This window comes from Pelodiscus sinensis, chromosome 6, assembly GCF_049634645.1.
Source record: "Pelodiscus sinensis isolate JC-2024 chromosome 6, ASM4963464v1, whole genome shotgun sequence".
Taxonomy (NCBI): domain Eukaryota; kingdom Metazoa; phylum Chordata; order Testudines; family Trionychidae; genus Pelodiscus; species Pelodiscus sinensis.
Genome location: NC_134716.1, coordinates 13,084,329 through 13,109,130, shown reverse-complemented (window position 1 = coordinate 13,109,130; position 24,802 = coordinate 13,084,329). Strand labels below are relative to the sequence as shown.

The window sequence follows — 24,802 nt, the reverse complement described above, 5'->3', positions numbered from 1 at the left end:
GAAGAACAGAAGCAAGCAGTGAGTCAATGATAGCTGGATACAGTGAGAATAAGCACAAGTTTTCTCTTCTTATTTTTTAAATTTTTGTTCATTAATATCTTGAGCAGAGTTTTCAGATGAGTGTCAACAAAAGTAAATATAAAGCACAGTGAGGCCATGGCCAAGCTAAAGAGTAGAAACGTCTGAATCTGACAGATTCTGGTGTTTAAATAATCAAAAGCACCAGAATTGCTTTCAGATTACTATAAAAAATGCTGAACACAAATAAAGAAAGTCCTCTGTGAAATCCAGAGAATTATTTTTGCAGACTTGGTGGAGTTGGAACAACGGCAGGAACTTCTCATAAAATAACTGCTGTAGTAAATCTCTGTCACTGGCTACACTTGGGTGAAATCCTGTCTCTGCCACAAGCAATGACTAGACTACTATTGAATTCAAGAGGGCCAGAATTCCAACTCTGGGCTTTTAGGCCTGACTCAGTTTTCAATTAAGTCAAAGATAGCCTTTCAATTGATTTTAGTGGATAGCAAAAGTACAACAGCCCAAATGCCAGGGGGCATGATACAATGTCCATTGCAGTTAATATAAAGACTTCCATGGACTTACGTTCACAGGGCAACACTATTCTGAGATAATTTACTTCGTGTCTACACTGCAGGCAGTTATTTCAAAACAGTGACAAAATACTGTCAAGCTAGAGGACTTTTTACTCTGATTCCTGTAACCCTCATTGTACAAGGAATACAGGAAGTCGGAGGTAGAGTGCTCTATTTCGAAATAAGTGCTGTGTAGATGCTCCCTATTTCAAAATAAGATATGCAATTGAGGTAGCTCAATTTGCATAATTTATGTTGAGTTAAGCCCTGCAGCTAGATGCATTCTAGGCTATTCTGACAAGTCCCTTAACCCTGGTGGAAGGAGGGTTGTAGAGATGTCAGAATAGTGCATCCGTTATTTCAAAATCTATTTTGAAATAATGGAAGTGTTTAAAGATGTGGAATAGCTATTTCGGGATACTTCTAGTATCCTGAAATAGCTCGGATGTCTAGATGTAGCCTTAATGAGTGCTGGATTTATCCTTTAATCTACAGAAGATTAAATATTTGACATACCATTCTGAGGACAAATAACGAATGCACTAATAAAATAGTCTCAGATATGGAAAGGGCCAGAAGCAATGTGAAAACATGTCAAGGTTTAGTAGCTGTGACATGGCTACCTTTCCACATTCTGTATCCCACAAGACTAATCACGAGTTGCAGCTGTATCACAGAAGTCGATGGAAGCTTTGCAGGCTCAGGAGGAAGGGCCGTGAATACCATTCTCTTATAGAGCTGAAGGTGGAAAATGCTGTATTAGAGAAAATGAATCAAGTCTCATCAGTATTGTCCGACTGGGTGAGGGAATCTGCAGACGGGGCCGTCCTTAGGCGTACGCAGCTGCGAAGGGCACCAGACTTTCTGGGGCACCGCTCTGCCAGACGGACGGGAAGCAGTGAGCAGGCAACAGCAGGGTCCTAGAAAGAGCCTAATGCTCTGCCTGCAGGCTGCAGCACAGTCTGAGGGAGAGGGTTGGCAGCTGCGGTCTGTTGGAAGGGGAGGGACAGAACTCACCTGTGTGGCACTCTCTTAAGGTGAGGCAGGCTGGCCGGACGGCTCTGTGGCAGTATCCTTACCTTACTTCTCCCGCCCCTTCCCCTGCGGAGCACCGCTCTCTCCCCTCCCCTCTAGCAGGGCTGGGCTGGGTTGGGTTGGGTGAGGTGCTGGAGGGGGGAGCTGGCTGTGCGCCAGACAGGAGCTGCGCTGCGCACGTGGAGGCTGCGCCAGTAGGATTATCAGGTAAAGCACCTCCCCCCAAAACGGACACAGTTGGGTTGACGGGAAGCAGAGCAGGGGGCTGGCCTGATGGAAGGGGGGTGGGAAGCGGAGCTAGGGCGGCGGGGAGAGGTGCAGCGGCGCTGGCCCGGGCAGATCACAAAGAGGAACTGGCCGGCGGGAGCAGAGCTGGGGTGGAGGCCACAGGGTGGGGCTGACCAGATGGAAGGGGGGGCAGGAAGCAGAGCTGGGGGACGGTGCAGCGTGCAGGGGGGCTGGCCGGAGTGGGACTGACCCCGGGGCGCTGCCTGTACCGCTCAGGCTCGCAGCGATGCACGAGCGAGGGGGAGGCTTTCCCTCCTCCCCACTCTCTTGGGTAGAGATATTATGCAGGTTGTGATTACATGTTATGTCCCTATGAGCGTATCTGGATCTTTAAGTGGTAATTTCGGGTGGGGGGGGGGGAGTGGAGATGGGGAGAGGTTACAAAATACAAGAAAAATGTGCATGTTTTATTTATACGATAGAATTTTTCAAAAATGTAGGGGAAAAGCCAAAAAGGATGCTTGTATTAATATCAGAAGGAAAGTGATTATAATATCTGTGGTGTAGTGGGGGGGCTGTCTGCTCTGTGACCCAGGGTCCCCTCGCGTTGTGATGTGAGATTCTCACCGACTCTCCCAAATGTGGAGTAACCCAGACACCCAGGCTCAGCCTCCCAGGGAGGGAGACAAAGGAAGGAGGGCGAAGACCAACACCTGGCTGGGGGGCAGGGCTAGGAGAGAGTTTGAGTTTCTGGCTGGAATCATGGAGGCAGCCTAAGCAAAGGGGGGCTGGGATTTAGGGGCCCAGTCTCCCCCATCTCAAGGGGGACTGAGGCATCATAGGCCTGGCCCTGTAACTGGATTGCATCTATACTGTTCTGTATCCTGGAAAAGCAATAAACTCCCTCTATTCTACTGGCTGGTGGAGTCTGCTCGTGCCACTACAGGGGTGCAGCAGGCGGGGGAAACCCGACGTGCCGCCACAACATCAGCTATAGTTTTTTGGTGGACAATATTTGCAAGTTTTCTGTCTTTTGCTAGAATAAAAAAGGGTGGGGGTACAGGAACGAGGTCAGGGGGCTGGGAGAGTTGGGGAACTCAGGACGGGGGTGGAAGGGTGCTATAGTGAAGGCAGGAGGTAGGGGGCTGAGGGCACAGGGTTTGGTGTCGGACATTAGGGTTGGAGTATAAGGTTGCAGGGCTGGAGTCAGGACAGAGATATGGGGGACTCTTGGTAAGGGGTAGCGGTTAAGATGTGTGGGTGTAGATAAATCCCTGTCCTTTTAAATGTATCTTTAAGTGTTCTTATAGAATCTCTGTAACATTTCTCCTATAACTTTGTATTAAGATAAACTTTCCTTTTTAAGAAAAAAAATGTCTTTTGAGCTCTCCCCTTTCCTTGATTGCCCTGTTGAAATGAACCTGGTGTGAATGGAGAATGAAAGGTGAGCACCTCCAGCAGCAGTTGCAAGGGTGGAGAAGGTCTGGGAGCCAGATCCAAGATAATACCTGCAAAGTGAGCTCATTAAAAAGACTGGACATACAGAGGCCTTGGGAGTCAAGCAGCAAGTGCCCGCCCTTGGAAGAACTCTCTTTGAAGCAGCATTAAGAAAGGTGAAGTGATGACTAATTGGCTGCATGAGGGGGATAAATAGGAGATGTCTTGCAGAGGGACCCCAGGTTTTCCTCTTGTCCACAGAAGCCTGGCTCCACCCCTCCCCCATCTAACTCACCTGGCCAGTGCAGTTAGGGGGAGCAACTTTTGGTAACAAGAAGACTGTGTGTGCTTGTGTGTAAGTGCATGAGTGTGATGTGTCATATGCATATGATAAATATTGATTGATCTATGTATGTTCAATAAATGTGGTGTTGCCTTATCCCCCTGAAAAAGATCCCGGGTGCTTCTTTTAAGCATAACAGGGGGAGGAGGCTGGAAGATGTGTGGGGGCAGCTCAGGACAGAGGGTGATAGAATGAGGGCAGGAGGGGTGAATTCAGGGCACAGGGTCTGACGAGGGGGGCTCAGTGTCGGGAGGTGGGGGAGCAGGAGTCAGGGCAGGAAGTAAAGGATGCAGAACTCATGAGGGAGCTGGAGAGATTACTGGGCTTACAAGGGTGACAATGCTGTGCTGACAACTCCTCCCAGGGGGACAGAGCTTCTCTTTCCCGGGACTCCCTGTGCCCTCCCCCCACCCCGCAGGACAGCATTGCGGAGGTAAATTGCTGGGATGCAACAGCCCCTGCTGCTCAGGCAGCTTGCATGACAGCTGTCTGGGGAGGGGGAGTGCAGTCGCACACTTCCCAGAGGTGCTGCAGGATTGCCAGGAACTGATTCCAGCTGTCCCTGTCCCCTGTGCAAAAAGGAGCTGTGTAGTCGCTTCCCTTTTGTGCAAATAACCCCTCTTGTGCAAAAATAGCTGCTAATTAATTATGCAAATGAAGCAGTGATATTCCACACCATGCTTCATTTGCATAAGCTTTTCCAGAAGAAGGCTACAGTGTAGCTGTAGCCTCAGTTTCACTGCTTAGGAAACATGATTACATTATTCCAGTTGCTTAGTAGAGACATTCAACTTCTTCCTTATTTATTAATGCTAATTTCCTTGGCAATATTACTAATGTACAATTATGGTGCATATGGATTTTAGAGCACTTAAATATGCTGCTTGTAAACCAGAAATTTTAGTTTCAAGGGGTCAAATCTTCTACAAGCAACCCCTGCTGAATATAAGGACCATGCACTAGATAAGGCCTCTGAAAACTGCCAAAGGTAGAGCGCTAAATGTACAATACATGGGAGATAATCGAGTGCAATGACCAGATATGTTACTTTGGGCTACCCAGTTACCACCAAAATTTACTGTCTGTTGTTTCCAGAGAGCACATGCACTTTTCACTCTTTTAGTATTCTCACTTTGACATGTACTGATCTGGAGTTACAGACTTTGCCCTTAATAACTTCATCAACATAACCTCCCCATCAAAAAATGGGGAAGGAGGGTGCCATGGACTAGCTGAGTATAATGCAGAACAAATAAGATCACTTTGGGGTGCATCAAAGCAATAATTTGAGCCACAGGAAATCTCCAAAATGTTTGACTGATTTTGTAAATTTCTGGAACGTGGGGGAGAAGTTGGTTGCAGAGAGAGCATTCCAGGAACCATTGGTCAAATAACTCTAAATTTGGTTCACTAATCCCAACCCGCAACTCATATCACTCAGCAAACCCAAGACAACCCAAGAAACCACATGGATAGTAAGGCATTTAGAATAATCATCCTTTAAACTAAACCAAACTCCAGCAGATGTGCCACTTCACTATAATGATTGTGATGGAACTGTTCAAGAGTTACGTGGCTGGTGCTAATGTTGAACTACATTCAGATTACATATAATAGAAGCTTCTGGAGGATGGGGGAATCCTATGAGCAAATAGTTTGTATGCCCCTGCTTAAGAATAAGCATCATTTTTACCTGTAGCAAATATTGCTACCAGAAACTGATGTGTAAGTTGTCCCAGACGCAGGCCAAAATCGCTTTGGGCTTTTCTATAAATATTGCAAAGTTCACTGGAAGGTTATGATTTGTGAAGCACTCTAACATGTTGTGTTCTTACCGCTGTGTGTAGAGCCTGCTGACTTGCTGATGGTGGGCTGCCTCACAGATTTATTACTTTGAGTCTGTGGTATGGTGCCTGCAGCTCCCATTGGCTATGGTGCACTGTTTCCAGCCAATGGGAGCTGTAAGAAGCACTGCAGGCCACAGGGAAATGATGAAACATGGCCAATGGGAGCTATGGGCAGCTATACCTGTGGAAGCAAGGTGAACAACCTGTCTGGTGGCCCACCAGCAGCTTGCTCTGATGAGCCATGTACAGCCTACAAGCAGCAGATTACCCACTACAAAGAACTCACTTCTCATTAGTGTAACCTATTATCATAAGTCTTGTCTGAGTAAATCATTTCCCCAGCATTCAGCCTTTCCTTCCATTGCATTAGGAATTCATGTCCTCCCATTTCACCTCTTGTCTTGATATGCAAACACATCAAATGTGGTCAGAGGAAGCTCAAATTTCAATTTTGTCTGAGTTGGCCTGTATTTTTTTCCTATGCTATCTCAAGATTGTTAGGAAGGCAGCATTCATCACATTTTATTCTTCTGTATTTTTTAAGTAGAAAACAAATTAAACAATTCACTGCCCTGCATAATTTGTACTATTTTTCATTCTGCATCCCAAAAGATCAGTAATGACTTTAACCAACACAAAATATAACAGGTCAGGTAGGAGCTAAAAGCTTTCTTATCAGGTAAACCCTTTCCTTCAATATCTTTTCCATTTATTTATTTATTTATTTATTTATTGTGGGGTGGCATATATAGAATATATGCCCATCATAAGAAATATTTCATAATACAAAAGAACCTGCAGAGACCTCTGAGATTTAAGGATGTCTTAGGACTTATCTGCATTCAGAGGTTACATGCAGGTATGTAATTTCCAAAATGCTTTAATGGGTGCATGTAAACAGTTTGGTTAAGTTTAATGTAGTGCTGTTAGAAATAGTACCATGCTAAAGTATACGAGGAAATCTTCAGTACACGCCAATGGGGTCTGCACAAACTAATGAAAGTGCTGCACATTACTGGGCTCTGGAAATCACATCTCCTTAGAACACATTACCACACCATGTAACAAATCTTAGGGGCACTTCAGAGAGAATAAACCTGACTTGTTTTTGTTTTAAATCAGGGCTCAGAGTATCTGAAAGAGAAGTCAGCAGAGGCTACGTGTGCTAGGGCAGATAAGACTGGCGTCATATACCAGCTGTGTGTGTGTGTGTGTGTGTGTGTGTGTGTGAATTTGTTTTTTAGTTTATCTTATGAAAAGCCATAGGGTATCACTTATTTCACTGACCAAAAATTATTCTTTGGCCTTAGCTATAGAAGTCATTCAGACATTGCCAGAGCTAATTGTGTTGAATCAGGTCATTTTTAGACTTGAAACTAACCACGGGCACTAATCCATAGATGGGAGCTACTTTAATATCCATGAACAAAATTCTGAACAAGTATAATCAGGTGCAGATCTACTGAAACCTATGGAGGGTCCACAAGACATTCAAGTACATGCAACCTAAGCTAATTTACACCATCTGATGATCTTCTTTATTTCTAAATTGGTATAAAACTAAAGGAGCAAATGAAAATTCATTTGTAGATACAATTGTACATACAGAGGTTTCATTTCTCTTAAATGTAATTTTTATCATAACTAGTATGACAGAAATAAGTATAAAACACAAATCAGACAAATAAAGCTATCTCATGCTTTGAAAATTTGTTCTGACAACTATCAGATTTTTCACAGAATCATGCAATATTTCACAATGTTCTAAACTTTTGGATTAAAGTGATCATTTAGCAAAATGATGGAGACGTGAAAAAAAAAATTATCCCACATCTCTAACAATAGCCCCTAAGTTCACTGCATTCAGACCTATGGGCACGTCTACACTAGGAAATTATTTTGAAATGAAATAATAACTCCCAGAATAACTATTTCAAAATAAGTGTTATTCCTTGTGGAAACCAGGAGCTATCATTTTGAAATAACAGGTTGTTAGTGTGGATGCTGTGCTTGTTATTTGAAATAAGGGGAGTTATTTTGAAATAAATCTCCATTGTAGACCAGGGGTAAATGGAAAAAAAAATCCTTTCTTCAAGTTAGCTTTGCCATTATAAGTTATTTTCACACATATACACCTCTGCTACACATGTAGTACAAACTTACTAGCTATTCAAGTTTACCTTTTGAGTAGTGAAGAAAGAAAGAGACAAGTTATTTTGTTAGTTCTTTAAAATGTTTGGATGCATTCAGATGCATTTATGGTATTAGTACATGGATGGATGTATTAAATGGATTTCAGTTGTTTAGAAATTCCTTCCTTATCTTCTAGTTTCTAATGTTTTCCAGAAATGCAGCTTACCTATTTCATTAACAGCCTCTGTTCTAATTTACTGTGTCCAAGTCTTGCATTATATGCTTAAAAAACCTGTGGGGCCATATTTAATGTGTTCCCATGTTTCATAACCACTTGTGGAACTCCATATTTTGGATTTCCTTTTGGCAGAATGTCATAGCCAACATGTTTGTTTTGTAGACCGACAAGATGAAAAATATTATATACATGTGCATACCCCTGTGCAAGAAATCACAATAGATATTATAAGGAAGATGCATCCTTTCTTGACACATGTGGCCTGTCACACAATTTCCTATGCATTTCTCATGTGAAAACAGTATTGCTTCTTTTGGGTACACCTAAAGTCCCCGTAAAATGTTAGCAAATAGGCTGTGTCTAGACTACATGGCTCCATCGACGGAGCCATGTAGATGAGGGTTGTAGACAAAGGGAAATGAAGCGGCGATTTAAATAATCGCCGCTTCATTTAAATTTACATGGCTGCCGCGCTGAGCTGACAAACAGCTGATCAGCTGTTTGTCGGCTCAGCGCGGCAGCCATGTAAATTTAAATGAAGTGGCGATTATTTAAATCGCCGCTTCATTTCCCTTTGCCCAATAAACAAATCTACATGGCTCTGTCGACGGAGCCATGTAATGTAGACGTACCCATAGTGTACATGACTACCTGATTCCTTAGTGATACCTTTTTGAAAGCATTATTCCACTGTTGTTTCAGAACTGACAGTGACTTCTAATTCATTTCAAGGTATGGATTTTGATTTATAAAATCTTTCATGGCTTGGGTTCTGGCTGCTTGAGAATGTGTCACTCTTTGTGCCTTACCCCTGGCAGTTTGAGAACAACTGAGACTCTCTAGGTGACACTTCCCTGTAGAATTTAGTGCCATTTCTGGAACAGTCTGATTTTACCTTTACCCCTTGTTTTATAAAACCTCTGTTTATTTTCCATCAGGGTTTAAAGTTTTATGAAATCTTAGTTCTGACATAGAATCATAGAGTACTAGAACTGGAAGGGACCTCGAGGTCATCGAGTCCAGGCCCTTCTCCTCATGGTAGGAACAAACAGCAATCCCTGATAGATGTCTATCCAACCTGCCCTTAAATATCTCCAGTGATGGTGATTCCACAAGCTCCCTAGGCAAATTATTCCAGTGGTTAACCACCCTGACAATTAAGAAGTTTTTCCTAATGTATAACCTAAACCTCCTTTGCTGAAATGTAAACCCATTGTTTCTTGCCCTAGCATCAGAGGCCCAAGGCTATGTCTTCACTGCCAGTTTTTTTGGCAGAAAATATACTACTGAGGAACTCATTAGCATAAGCTGCAATCTCATTAGCATATTTTCTGTCAGTTTCTTTTTGTGCAGGGGGTTTTTGTGCTAAAAGAAGCAGTATAGACTTTTTTTTTTTTACAAAAACCCTGTTTTGTACAAGGTCCTTATGCCTCTCCAGGACAGGCATAAGGATCTTGCACAAAACAGGGGTTTTGCATAAAAAAACCCAGGTCCACACTGCTTCTTTTTGCGCAAAAACCACTTGCTCCAAACCAAATGGCAGAAAATGTGCTAATGAGATTGTGGCTTATGCTAAGGAGTCCCTCATTAGCATATTTTCTGCCAAAAAAACTGGCAGTGTAGACAAAGCCCAAGAGAAAAAATTTTCTCCCTCCTCGTAGTAACACCTTTTTAGATATTTGAAAACTGCTATCATGTCCCTTCTCAGTCTTCTCTTTTCAAAATTAAACAAGCCCTATTCTTTCAGTCTTCCCTCATAGCTCATGTTTTCTAGACCTTTAATCATTTTTGTTGTTCTTCTCTGGACCCTCTCCAATTTCTATACATCTTTCTTGAAATGTGGTGCCCAGAACTGGACACAATACTCCATCTGAGGCCTAACCAGCGCAGAGTAGAGCAGAAGAATGACTTCTCATGTCTTGCTCACAGCACTCCTGTTAATGCATCCCAGAATCATGTTGCTTTTTTTGAAACTGTGTCACAATGTTGACTCATATTTAGCTTGTGGTCCACTATGACTCCTAGATCCCTCTCTGCAATACTTTGCTAGACAGTTACTTTCCATTCTGTATGGCTACGTCTACACTGGCCCCTTTTCCGGAAGGGGCATGTAAATTTCACTAGTCGTCGTAGGGAAATCCGCGGGGGATTTAAATATCCCCCGCGGCATTTAAATAAAAATGTCCGCCGCTTTTTTCCGGCTTTTAAAAAAGCCGGAAAAGAGCGTCTAGACTGGCCCCGATCCTCCGGAAAAAGTGCCCTTTTCCGGAGGCTCTTATTTTGAAGTAGGAATAAGAGCCTCCGGAAAAGGGCACTTTTTCTGGAGGATCGGGGCCAGTCTAGACGCTCTTTTCCGGCTTTTTTAAAAGCCGGAAAAAAGCGGCGGACATTTTTATTTAAATGCCGCGGGGGATATTTAAATCCCCCGCGGATTTCCCTACGACGACTAGTGAAATTTACATGCCCCTTCCGGAAAAGGGGCCAGTGTAGACGTAGCCACCGTGTGAAACTGATTATTCCTTCCTAAGCGGAATACTTTGCATTTCTCCTCCTGAAACTTAATCCTATTTACCTCAGACCACTTTTCCAGTTTGTCCAGATCACTTTGAATTAGGACCCTATCCTCCAACGCACTTGCAAACCCTCCCAGCTTGATATCATCTGCAAACTTAATAAGCGTACTCTCTATGTCACTATCTAAATTGCTGATGAAGGTATTAAACAGAACTGATCCCAAAACAGATCCCTGCGGAATCCAACTTGTCATGCCCTTCCAGCATGACTGTGAACCATTAATAACCATTCTATGGTTATCCAGCCAGTTATGCACCCACCATAGAGCAGCCCCATCTAGGTTGTATTTCCATAGTTTATTGGTAAGAAGATCATATGAGATCATATCAAATGCTTTATTAAAGTCAAGATATACCACATATCCACAAGTCTTATTATTCTGTCAAGGAAAGCTATCAGATTGATTTGACATGACTTGTTCTTTATAAATCCATGCTGACTGTTACCTAACACTTTATTATCTTCCAGATGTTTGCAGATGGATTCCTTAATTACTTGCTCCATTATCTTCCCTGGCACAGAAGTTAAATTCACTGGTCTGTAGTTTCCTGTATTAGTAAGATTTCTCTTTTTATAGATGGGCATTATGTTTACTCTTTTCCAGTCTTCTGGAATCTCTATCCCAACTTTGATTTGTCAAAAATGATAGCTGAAGGTTCAGATACCTCCTCTATCAAATCCGTGAGTATTCTAGGATGCAGTTCATCAGGCCCTGGTGACCTGAAGATATCTAACTTTTCTAAGTATTTTTAATTAGTTTTTTTTTTATTTCAACTTCCAAATCTATCCCATTTCCACTAGCATCCACTAAGTTAGTCATCCTACCACCATCAATCTTCCTGATGAAAACCAAAACAAATAAGTTTTAAGCTCCTGTGCTATTTCCAAGTTTCCTGTTATTGTTTCTCCCTCTTCACTGAGCAATGGGCCTACCCTGTCCTTGGTCTTCCTCTTGTTTCAAATATATTTGTAGAATTTCTTCTTGTTTCCCTTTATGTCTGCAGCTAGATTGAGCTCATTCTGTGCCTTCGTCTTTCTACTCTTGCCCCTGCATACTTCCAGGCTGTGTCTAGACTGGCAAGTTTTTCCGCAAAATCATCTGCTTTTGCGGAAAAACTTGCCAGCTGTCTACACTGGCCGCTTGAATTTCCAGAAAAGCACTGACGATCTCATGTAAGATCATCAGTGCTTTTCCGGAAATACTATGCTGCTCCCGTTCAGGCAAAAGTCTTTTTCTGAAAGACTTTTGCGCAAAAGGCCCGGTGTAGACAGCACAGTACTGTTTTCCGCAAAAAAGCCCCGATCGCAAAAATGGCAATCTGGGCTTTTTTGCAGAAAACCGTGTCTAGATTGACCATGGACACTTTTCCGCAAAAAGTGCTTTTGCGGAAAAGCATCCTGCCAATCTAGACATGGTTTTCCGAAAATGCTTTTAACGGAAAACTTTTCTCTTAAAAGCATTTTCGGAAAATCATGCCAGTGTAGACATAGCCCCATTGTTTGCTTATATTCATCCTTTGTAATTTGACCTAGTTTTCACTTTTTATACAACTTCTTTTTAATTTTTAGATCATGTAAGATCTGCTGGTGAAATCAAGCTGGTCTCTTGCTATACTTTCTATCTTTCCTACACAGTGGAATAGTTTGCTTTTCGGCACTTCATATTGTCCTTTGAAAAACTGCCAACTCTTTTCGGTTCTTTTTCTCCTTTGACTTGCTTCCCATGGGACCTTACCTATCAACTCTCTGTGTTTGCTAAAATTTGTGTTCCTGAAATCCATTTTTTCTATTTTGCTGTTCTTCCTTCTACCATTCCTTAGATTCATGAACTCGGTGATTTCATGATCACTTTCATCCAAGCTGCCTTCCCCTTTCAAATTTTCAACCAATTTCCTTATTTGTTAAAATCAAACCTACAACAGCTTCCCCTCTCCCCAAGTTACTCTTTCAACCTTCTGAAATAAAAAAAAAAAATTGTCTCCAATGCAGTCTAAGAACTTATTGAATAATCTGTGCCCCACTGTGTTAGTTTCCCAACATATGTCTGGATAGTTGAAGTCCCCATCACCTCCAAATCCTGTGCTTTGGATTATTTTGTTGGTTTTTAAAAAATGCCTCATCCACTGCTTCTGCCTGGGTAGGTGGTCTTTACTATACCCCTAGCATGACATGACCCTTGTGTTTTACCCCTTTTAACCTAACCCAGAGACTCTCAATAAGTCTGTCTCCTATGTCCATCTTCACCTCAGCCCAGGGTGCAGACATTTTTAATATATAAGGCAACACCTCCTACCTTTTTCCCCTGCCTATCTTTCCTGAGCAAGCTGCACCCTTCTATATCAATATTCCAATCATGTATATTATCTTACCTAATCTTTCTTTAAGGTCTTCCTGCTTATTCCCCATATTTCTTGCATTTGTATATAGGCATCTTAAGATACTGATTTTATTTTGCCCCCCAGTTCTGCATTGTGCCTCCCTTATCTCTGTTGTTATAGCCCATGCTCCCTGCCATTTCTGACCCATCTCCCAGGTCTCCATGTTTTTCACTTACCTGTGGGCTTTGGTCACCTGCCCCCATCAAACCTAGTTTGAAGCCTCCTCACTAGGTTAGCCACTCTGTATCAAAATACTCTCTTCTGCTTCCTCGAATGGTGGACCCCATCCCTGCTTAGCAGTCCTTCTTCTTGGAACAGCAACCTGTGGTCAAGGAAGACAAAACCCTCCTGGCGACACCATCTTCGCAGCCAGGCATTCACCTCCAGGCATTCACCCTGTCTCTGCCTGAGCCCCTACTTTTGACAGGAAGGACTGAAGAGAATACCACCTGCACTCCACACTCCTTCAGCTATACTCCCAGGCTGTGTCTACACTGGCATGAATTTCCAGAAGTGTTTAAAACAGAATAGTTTTCGTTATAAGTATTTCTGGAAAAAGAGCGTCTACAGTGGCAGGATGCTTTTCCGGAAAAGCCCTTTTTCCGGAAAAGCGTCTGTGGCCAATGTAGACGCGCTTTTCCGGAAAAGAGCCCCGATCGCCATTTCCGCGATTGGGGCTTTTTTCCGGAAAAGACTACTGGGCTGTCTACACTGGCCCTTTTCCAGAACAGTGTTCCGGAATAAGGACTTATGCCCGAGCGGGAGCAGAATAGTTTTTCCTGAATAGCGGCTGATTTTGTACAGTAGAGCATTGTTGCTTTTCCAGAAATTCAAGGGCCAGTGTAAACAGCTCGCAGCTTATTCTGGAAAAGCGGCTGATTTTCCGAAATAAGTGGCCAAGTGTAGACACAGCCCCAGAGCCCTGTAGTCACTGTTGATCTGCTCAAGGTCACATCTTGCAGTATCATTTATGCCCACACAAATGAGTAGTAGTAGTAGTAGTAGTAGTAGTCAGAGGGCTGGATAATACTCGACAATGCCTCTGTAACATCTGACACGGGCCCCTGTCTGACAGCATACCTCCTGAGCTGTCATGTCAGGGTGACAGATGGGTGCCTCCGTCCCCCTCAGCAGAGAGTCTCTAACTCTGCCATGAGCTCAACTGTAATTATTCAGAAGATTTTAAGTAGTGAACTGCAGTGTGCACTTGACTGATGCACAGGACACCTGGGTTCTATTTCTGGCTAGCCTAAGGAATGTCACTTAACCTGTCTTTACCCATTTCCCCCTCTGCACATTGGAGATGATGGTACCTCCCTCCGTTGGTAAAGCTCTATGAGTAAGGCTACAATTTTGGCACAGGTATATTTATTTGCAATCATCGGCAGGACAGAGGAGAAATAAACAATAAATCACAGCTTTATTGAGGCTTTGAAGGCTGAGCCTTGCCATCCAGGGGAGAAGCTGAAACCCAACCACCACTACCCAGAGCTGAATTATTGCAATTTTCAAGAAGTCATAAGTGTCTCATAAAATCAGTGTCTGCCATGTCAGATTCATAACATTGCTCATGAGAAATGGTATATAAGAGCTAGACACTATTATTAATAGAGCTCTAGGAAAGCCCACTTTATGCATTTAAAGAACCTTTTGCAGATGACCAGCATGAGGCTTATACAGCATATAAATTCCATACAAGTTACGGCTTCAAAACATGTTTTAACATAGGGTGAAAGAAGCATTTGCATAATTTATCTCATGTGCTTCTGTGTGTACCCATACGACCCCACTCAATCTGTCATTAATATCAATTTTCAAGGCAAATGAAAAAACTGATACTCAAATACAACCTCTTAAATTCAGTAAAAGGGGGAGTGCCACAATGGTTTAGAGAAAGAAGTCACTGGGAAGACAGAAAATCAATTAATTATTCATGAAGCAAGGCAGCGGATGGAAAAATCTCGTGCAACCATTTAAATCCTTTATTTGCCTCATTGGAAAATAGAAATGAATGTGCTTATTTGCAATGCAATCCACTTAACACACAGGGGAGCGGTCTATGGTGCTCTTTGCAATATTCACCTCACATCACTCTACCTGAAAAGCCACATTAAACAGGAGGTGAGATATGCCTTGAAAGTCACAGTCTGACTTTGCTCAAAATGGGGCAAAATATGTAAAGCACGGGGGGGAGGGGGCAGGAGGGGAGAATTGCACAGATCATAAACTACGGAAATGCATTTTCCAGAGGATTTATAGGCAATTACATAACACAGTGTTGAAGAGCTTTGCTACTATCCTGATTTCTATGCAACCTTAAAAATGCATGCTCAGAATAACAAGATTAGGTACAAATAAAGGCACTGTGTTGAGGATATATAACCACAATGCTTTTGGAAAGGCTATTTCCTTATTTGTTAAAATTATTTCCACAGACATTTAAAAAATCAACACCATGATGAAACTGATAAAGTGTTGATGTTAGCGATCTGAGTACACTACACGTATTCATCTCCTTCATCTGTCATGTTGTTCTTCAGCTAACACTTACAGAATACCCACAACTTCAGTGCCTTAAAATTCAGCTGGATTCATTATTAATGACTGTTATTTGTGGTAATACTAAAGTAACCCCTGGGAGCCCTAGTCTTGGACCAGGACCCTGTTATGCTAGGAGCATTCTTCATACACAGAACAAGAACATCATTCCTGCCACAAAGATTGTACAGTCTAGATATTAAGTGTCAAGGTGCTTGCTGTCCAAGACCTGATGCCACGCCTAGCAAAATCAATGAGAGGACTCCCTGGTCCACCAGCACAGACCCTGCCATGCTGAGCCCTACCAAAGTTAACAGGACTGGTTGCCAGGATCAGCACTGGCAGATATCAATGCAAAACTGGGGCATAAATAAACAATACATATGTTCCTCCTTTTAATTAATCCTTGAGTTTCTTCTTAAGTATACCTACTTAATCTATACCTACTTAATCTATCTGCCCTGATGTAACATACCATACAATTTTCCATTAGCAGTATTTTCAATGGCTTCTTAATACCCTTCTCACCCCATTCCATACTAATTCACTATCTCACTCCATTTCATATCTATCCACATTCCTATTGGAACTTATAAAATGAAAATATCATACCCAGCAATAATGCAGAAATCCTACAAGTGCATCCTAGTAATATTTTGCTCAAGGAGTTAGCATAAGTCTTGCCTACAGGCCTTAGTATAAGTAAAATTAATTAAAAAAAACCCTTAAACAACAAAGTCTAGAAGAACCTTAAAGACTAACAAAACATGTAGATGGTATCATGAGCTTTAGTGAGAATAAACCACTTCTTCAAGTGACTGGGATATTAAAAATTAATAGGTAGTAACCAACATTTATGAAGAACTTAAGAAGTTTGGTTTAAAGTAATAATTTTGCTAATAATGTATGAAATGACCAACATGGAATATGAGTTTAATTTTGGGATAAGAATATTCACACATATGTAACCACAGGGTTATAATGGCTACTAACAGATTGCATAGGATAACAGGAGCAGAATAATTAGTATGTTTACCTATAGGAGAAAATCACCCCAGTATTACCAGGACGAGGAAGTTAGTTTTGGAAAGAGACAATAAAACATTTATATCAATATTCATGGCTGTCACCCTATAAGCCAAAACACATGAGACCATGATCTTCAGACTCACTTGGTATGTCAAATACAGGATAGGACCCTGGTGGATCACTACCTGCCTTCCCTCACTAGGCATCTGCAAGATATGTGTGACTATGAATATGGGATAATGTGTGATGATCACCTCATATTGCACTATAGTTACATTGTCATTTGGCTTGGAACATTAGGGTTTTTACTGATGGGATTAATAAAATATTTTAAAATCTCAGCTCTTGGATGAGTGTCTCCAATACACATCAAAATCATGTGATATTACAAATCACAACTTTTTCCTTTCACAGTTACTATATTTCAGGGCCTATCCAGTCACATTCCTTTCCTCACCCCCATTCTATCTACTCTCCGACAATAAACCTCAACTTCTCTCCCCCCATTTCCTTCCCAGCATCACTCTCCTGTCTCTGTGGAAATTATTTGCTCACTGACTCACAGTGTCCAGTCACAGTTTGCTATCAGAAGAGCTGCTAAGTCCGTAATCATGGTTCCTGCTCCTGCAACTACTACCAGAAGAGTCCTTCCATAGGAGACCTTTCTAGGCTGTTGTTGAGTGATTCTGCCAATATGATGGTGCTGTCTGAAAGAGAACACTAAAAGGTCCTAGTTCTCCTCATTTGCATCATCTGCTTAGTTTGAGGTGGAAGACCTACACACTCACTTTTATTTCCTGTTGCTGCTTCTATAGGTTTTGCTCTTTCAACAACTGTTTCCTTAAGTGTGTGAGGACCTTATTTTGTCCATTGCTTTCAGAAAGGACCTAGACAGTCTCCAAATACAGAGGATATGGGAATGAACAATACATTGTTTCCTATCTTCTATGCCCTGGTGTGAAAACTGTTCACTCTGGGGCTATGTCTACACTTCAGAGTTTATGCACAAAAACTCGTGGAGCGAGCACACTACAAGCGCATTTGTGCGCAAGAAAAGGTACAGTAGGTTGTCAGAAGACAGGATTCTTTGTGCAAGAATTATAAGGAATAAACCTTTTTGCTCTTGTGCAAAAAGGCGTATGTGGGCAGACAACAAGCCTACGTCTATACTGAAGGCTTCTTGCACAAGAACGGATGTTCTTGAGCAAAAACTTGCGGAGTGTCCACACTACAAGCCCATTCTTGCGCAAGAAAGTTTACAGTAGATCGTCAGAATAGAGGGCTTTTTGAGCAAGAGTTAGTCTCCCCATGAGGAATAAGCCTTTTTGCGCAAGAGCTCTTGCACAAAAAGGGTAGTATGGATGCTCTGCAGGGGGGTTTTGCACAAGAACTGGCTTCTGGGGAAAAGCACATGTGGCCTGCTGGACAATCCTGAAAACTCATCACAGCTCTATAATTCCTGTCTGCTGGCCCCTCTTAAAGGTGCAGGCCCTCTGCAGAAGCCCCGTGGCAGGAACTTGTTCCAAAGCAGCAGCTTATCTGTACATGCGGCTGTCCTGGCCACAGCCAGGATGAGTCATGTCTGCCCCTGAGGCCTCCCATGATTCCCCTGGCCCTCATGGGGAGTAGCTCCAAGGGACCCAGCCAGGGGAACCAAGAGGTGTGTACCCGCCTGATCTGGGCCTGAAATCAAGGCCCTCTTGGAGTTGTGGGGACAAGAGGAGGCCCTGCAGGATCTCTGGGCCAGGCGGAGAAATGCCAAGATCTTCGGCTGGATGGCAGAGGCCTTGGCCGACTGTGGCCACCCACTCTGGACCTTCGAGCAGGTCCGGAGTAAGGTGAAAGAAGTCCGGCTCACCTACATGTGGGCCAGCGAGCACCTGGGGGCAGGGCCCCACAACTGCTCTTACTAAAGCCAGCTGCACCGTATCCTGGGGGATGAGGAGGAGCACACCTCCTCCACGCTCATGGACACGGGCCTGGGGAGCCCCGTCATCACTCACCCAGAGCAGGAGCAGGAGGATGGTGAGGGCCAGCTGGCCACCCCAGCGGAGGACGAGGAGACCAGTACCACCGTCACCTTGTCCCTGGAGCCGGTGCCTGCCAGCCAGGACATCTCCCAGGCCTCCTCAGAAGCCAGGGAGGGATTCTTAGATGAGTGGTGTCTCTCTCTCACTCAGATGGCGGCAGGGGGGCGGGAGGGGCTGGTTGTGCAGGGGGCAGAGGAGCAACTGTGTACAGTGTCGTTCGTGCTGCTCTGGCTGGGCAATGGGCTGGGCAATGGGCTGGGTTCTGCGCATGTGCAACCTCATGCTCTGTTACTGTGTCACATGTGGAGGCAGCAGGCAACCCCTGAGCATGCCTGGGATCCTGCTGGACACACATGTCCGACCTGGAGGGTGGTTCACGGGCTGGGAGCAGGCTAGCCACGAGGGTGCAGGCCAGACCCCACACACCCCGTGGAGTGCCGCACGCACTACGGGGCCATGCCTGCCAGTGTGAGACAGCAGTCGCATCCATACACATCGTTGCAAGGTGCCCCTGTGCATGTGGCCCCCAGGCTGCTCCCAGCTCCTCTGCCACCCCAGAGTGAATCCCCCTGAGGCCACACTTTCCTGGTCTACTTGACTGTGAGTGGAGGGGAGGAAGCAGGCAGCCCGTTCCTCTGAGCCGCAGACTATTGGTCACTGCTCACAAAGGAGGCCCCAGGGACCGTGTCTGCAGGGATGACTTGATCACCTCTCTCTCTTGTGTGTTCTCCACAGACGGGAGTGAGGGGCCAGCCAGTCCACCGATGCCACCTGCCAGGTCGGGGGAAACAGAGTCGTGCCAGGCTCCAGGACCAACTCATGCAGCACCATGTGACCACCATCGAGGAGATGCAGCAGATGCTGGTGGAGAAGGTCCACTCCGACCAGGAGTGGTGCTAGCACGCGTGGGGACAGTTTATAGAGCACTGTGATTGCTTCGGCAATCTAATGGCCAGCATGGTGACTCACATGGCCCATGCTACTTCCCATGCCTTCCTCTCTCTTCCTGCCGCCAACTCCATGCTTTCCCCTCCTGAACCAATGCCCCTCCTCCCTGTCCTCACCACTTCCCTGTGCTCCCCGCACCCACCTGGCCACTAGGCCAATGAGGCTCCCGCACCCGAGGTGGCACAGGCATCCGTCCCGGGCAATCATAAGCGCCCCTCACAGTTTAGAGCCCCCTCCTCCTCCCAGTTCACAGCCCCCTCCCTCTGCCCACCTTTCATTCAGCTTAAATAAAATAAGTTTTGTTTGGTTTCAAGACAGGCCTCTTTATTGGGAAGCGGGGGTTGTGGTGGGGAAGGGATGTGGCCTCAAGGCAGGGTCTCCTTGGTAGTAGGCCTTGGGGACAGTTACAGGGGTGCTTGTGAGGAAACTCTCCCTCAGGGCCTCCTAGATGAGCATCGTGGCCTGGTGGGCCTGCCGGATGGCAGCTGTCCGGGGCTGCTCAGACGCACAGCCCACTTGGCTGGCATATGCCCCCCAGCTTGGGAGAAAGGCCTCTCCCTTCCTCTCCACAATGTTGTGGAGGACACAACATGCCATGACTACCTCAGCGATGTTGTGCTCCCCCATGTCGAGGCAGGTCAGAAGACAATGAAACCTTGCCTTCAGATGGTCGAAGGCGCACTCCACCTGGTTCCTGGCCTGGTTCAGGTGGGCATTACATTGTTCCCTGCTGGGGTCTAGGTGTCCAGTGTCTGGTGTATGGCTTCATAAGCCATGGCATGAGGGGGTAGGCCACATCCCCCATGATGCACAGTGTCATCTGCACATCCCCAATGACGAATTCCCAGTGAGAGAAGAATATGCCTACCTCCAGCCTGCGGTACAGGCTAGAGTTTCTAAATATGTGGGCATCATGTGCCCTGCCCGACCACCCCACAAAAATGGGCATAAAGTGTCCACGGTGGACGACCAAGCCTTGCAGCACCATGGAAGCAGGAGCCCTTTCTGATGGAAGCAGCAGCCCTTGATGAAGCAGGCCACTTGATGGTTGGGTGCTCAGATAGGGATGTGTGTCCCATTGATAGCTCCCCCGCAGTTGGGGAACCCCAGAGCAGCGATTCCAGCCACAGTGGCATCCAGGTCTCCCATCCGGATGATCCTTTTCAGCAGCAGGAAGTTGATGGCCCTCACCACCTGCAGAAGGACACAGAGAAACACAGAAAACAGAGGTTGAGAAGGAGGGGGAGCATGAGCCCTCATGAGGTGCCTGCCCCCTCCCGTACCCTTTCCTCCTGAACCCCCCAGGAGCACCCCCCAAGTCTGCCCTCCCCTAAGCAGCAGGATTGTGTGAGGGTGGGATGGCACAACCCCCCTGGGAACAGGTCTTCCCCCACCCCCACTCTGCCCCCCACAGCTGTCCAGGGGGGTCCCTTTAAGCACGCGTCTCTGCAGGGTTCCGGCACCAGTCCTCAGAAGCAATTGGTAACTTTCTGTCCTACCTGAAGTGTTTCCGGGTGGCCTTTCTTGCACAAGAGCATTCACACAGTGTTTCTGGTGGACTCTCTTGCGCAAAAGCACATGAGAGTGTGGATGCACTCTTGCGCAAGAACTTTTTGCAGAAAATCTCTTCCGCAAAAAGTTCTTACGCAAGAATCCTGCAGTGTAGACGTAGCCCAGGGGTTTCTTGCACAAGAAACCACTATCGGAGAAAGCACAGGTGTTCTGATGGCCATTCTGTGGATGGCCATTCTGTGAATGCAATCGGAGCTTTCTTGCGCAAGAACATCCATGGCAGTGTGGATGCTGTCTTGCGCAAGAGTACATCTCTTGCGCCAAAGCACATGGCAGTGTGGACGCTCTCTTGGACAAAGAACTTTCTGCAGAAGATCTCTTCCACAAAAAGTTCTTGCGCAAGATGTCTGCAGTGTAGACGTAGCTATACTGAAGCACTTTGGATTTTCCAGAATTTGATTGTAGGTCTGTTCAAAATTCATTACAAAGGTCCATGGTGCCCTTGTTCTGAGCCAGTCAGCTGGATGCCAGCTCCTACGGCAGTAATTGCTCAAGAAAGAATGAAACAGAAAGACAGGAAGAACATGGCATAAAATCTGCTGACAAAAAATCATGAGCTATTACAAATTGCTACTTTTTCCTTTCACAGTCACTATATTTCAGGGAAGCACATATTGGGAGGAAATATAGCTTTGTTTAAAGCAAAAGTCCAAAAGTCAGGTGATCTGGGTTCTGTTTCCAGCTCTGCTACAGATCCTCAGTCTGTCCCCCCAGCTCTGTGGCTCAGTTTCCCCATCTAAAAATTGAAATAATTGTCACCTGACAAAATCTAAAACACACACCCTCTCCAGGAGCTAGGGTCTGAAAGGCTCCTTTCTGCGGGGCAAGACTCTACGTCAATGTTTGAGTGCTGGAGGTGCTTCGTAGCTGTTCCTCTTCCAGAATAACTGGAATATTTTACCCCAGGTATGATTTCAGTTCAGTTTAACCTTTTCCATCTTCTAACTTACCTCTGTGCTGGAGCTGCAAAAGGGAAGTTAACAGGTGTAATAATGGTTGCTCCTTACCTAATCTTATTGTGTGGGGGGCACCAGAGCTGCCGAAAGGGTCAGAAGCAGTGTTTGTGGGAGGACTGGGTGAGGCTGTTTCTCCTTTTTCTTTTATAGCTGCACTCTCTCCCAAGTTTTATTCTGATGAGGTCAACCAGCACAGACTGTCATGTATTATTGTCAGGGAAGAACACAGAGTTGCTCTCCTCAGAAACAATAAGGAGGGCTACTGTTACTAGGAGCTGTATCCATGACACAAAGATGTGTTTCTTCTCTGAATTGCTGCTCCCCGCAGCCTCCCTAGCTGGTCCTCTATATTTCTGCTTGCCTTCCTGCTATTAATTTACATAAGTAGTTTACACCAACCCCTACTCGTCATTATCTAGCAAATACTATCGACAGCACCAATTACTGAAGTATCTTAAAAGCACTCAATATACAAGGTATGGCATTATCGAAAGAGGTCATCATAATGGATTCTACTTTTAACCTCTATCAATAAGTTCAATAAGATTTGATTTCTTTATGTGACCTTTCATATTTAGTATGTGCATAGTTGTTCAGCCAAGCAATGGCATTTTCAGTGGTGCAATGACGTTCTTCTAGACCACCACTGAACCCAAGCAGCAGGCATTCATTGACAATGCCCACCACAGCTGCCCAAAGAGCTGTCATAAAAGCCTCAGTGATTTTGGTTGGCTGCACAGAGACCTTGCTAGGTCTGGAACCTGTACAGCACAGGCCATTGGCAGGTCAATGGGGCAGGTCAAAATCAGGTGGGCAGATTGTGAAATTGGCAGTGAGGGACTGGTTCGGGTTTATAACACATATCCTTTGTTCTTGCCAGAGTGTTTCCACGCTAATATCTTGGCATGGTAGATGAGATCATAATGGGCAATGTGATAGCAAATATGCAGCTGCTGGTTTAAAAAGATCTTTTTGCTGCAGCAGGCTTTATAATATCTCCTCAAAACAGGCCCACCGATGGGGTGGGATAAAGGGGACAGCTGCCCTGGGCCTGGCAATGTAAAAGCGCATGGGGTTCTGGGTATATTGCCGTCATAGCACCAATGGCAATGACTGGAGCCCCAAGCCCTTTAAATTGCAGCCAGAGCTCAGGGCGGTGTCCACCAGATAGAGCTGGCTTAAGGAGGCTAGCCCCCTGTCCTACCTTTCTGCCCCACGCCCTGCCTCTTCTTTGCCCAGGGATTGGAAAAGTCTGTCAGCTGTCCTGCCACAGAGCAGACCAATTGAATAGCTATGAAACTATATTTGGGTTTGTAAAGTGAGTGCCTAAACTTCCTCTGTACCTATGATAGCAAATTCTTTTTCAAATTCTCAAAGCAACAGAAGCAATTTCCCTAGGCAAAGATTTTCAAAAATAGGTTTGGAGCAGGCTTTCAAACATACCACATAGGTATGTTTACCGCATAGGTATACCACACTACAGAGTTTTTCCGAAAAAACTTTAGTTACGTTCATACTGCAATCGCGTTCTTCCAAAATAAAATTGAAAGAACAAAGGGTTTTTTCTAACATTCGTAATCCTTCCTCTAAGAAAAAGAAGCCTTTTTCCAAAAGAGCTCTTTCGGAAAAAGGCGTGTGTGGATGGAGTAAAAGGAGTTCTGTTCATAGGTGATTACAGCTTAAATGCAAGATAGCATCCATTCAGTGCTTTTGCAGTGTGGATGCTGTCTTTCAGAAGAAGTTTTTTTTTTAATCTCTTCCAGAAAAGCTTCTTTTGAAAGAAGCCTGGAGTGTAGACCTAGCCTTAGTAACTTAAATAGGTGGGTCCAGTTTTCAAAAGCACCAAGCATGCAGCAGCCACCTTTGACTTTAACCTAACTTTAGGTACCTACTTTTGGACATTTTTGCTATAATGCACCAAACAGCAGAGCCTTTTTTGAGCTGAAGAACCAGTGCACCAATCCTAGCTTGTGTGTGTGCTTGATGCAGTTATTGTCTCTGTGTAACCCACATACTTTCTTGTGTGATACTGTCCCACCTAGTGTCACTGAGAACACTTACAGACAGAATAATGAGTCTGCTCAATAGCCTGATTTTATAGCCAGCTGCTTTTATCTTATGCAGTAGAGGCCCATGCAGTAAACTCCAGAGATCACAGGTTCAATTCTGCCCACAAAAGGCTGTGATCTACCATCATTACATCTGAAGCAATAGGTCTGGTCACAGTATATTAATGTGTGTGCACCCTGTAGGTTTTTTCTTTTTAGGTTAGTGAATTTAGTATTTATGAAAGGAATTTGATAGGTTGACATAGAGGTGAAGTATGTACCAACTCTTTACATGTGTGTTTAAACAGGAGAGAGGAGGGTAAGTGAGACATATTCAGCAGCTGACAGGAACTGAGAAGAGAAAGAACAGATCTGAAGGATATTATTTGTCATGGACCCTGTTATATGAAACACACAAAGCTGTATTGGTTGGGCTTTTTGTTTTTGTTTTCCTTTTTAGATTTATCTGAGTATGGTAACAAGGGGAAAAGACCATGCAACAACTGCATTTCAAATAGGATCAAAGAATAAAGTGACAGGCATAGGAAACCCATTAGTACCATTTGGAGTGAAGAAGCAGTTATCCTCAAACGATGACTTACTGACTGTCTATTCAGTACTTAACATCTGCCAGAAAAGTTGCTAATTAGCAGCAGTGATTTTCCTTAGGGGAGGTGGACTAGACATAAAGAACTGACCTGACGTAAAATATATCCATTGGCCATTCATTTGATGGTAAAAATGTTTGGGCACAATTGGTCTAAATTGGATTGGAACCAGCAGCCTAGAGATGAAAGAGAATCCATATTCCCTCACCAATTCCCAAAGCTATCCAATCCCCACAAAATCAAAACTGTGCAACATCAAACTAT

The 24,802-nt window shown here is 44.5% G+C and overlaps 1 long non-coding RNA gene across 1 annotated transcript; it reads left to right on the top strand.

The window, feature by feature from the left end:
- The first annotated feature begins 1,658 nt into the window (after positions 1-1,658).
- Positions 1,659-19,667, top strand: LOC142830031 (uncharacterized). The gene is made up of 2 exons (XR_012905045.1): positions 1,659-1,838; positions 19,142-19,667. It is a non-coding gene; the product is annotated as an uncharacterized LOC142830031 (long non-coding RNA).
- The last annotated feature ends 5,135 nt before the right edge of the window (positions 19,668-24,802 follow it).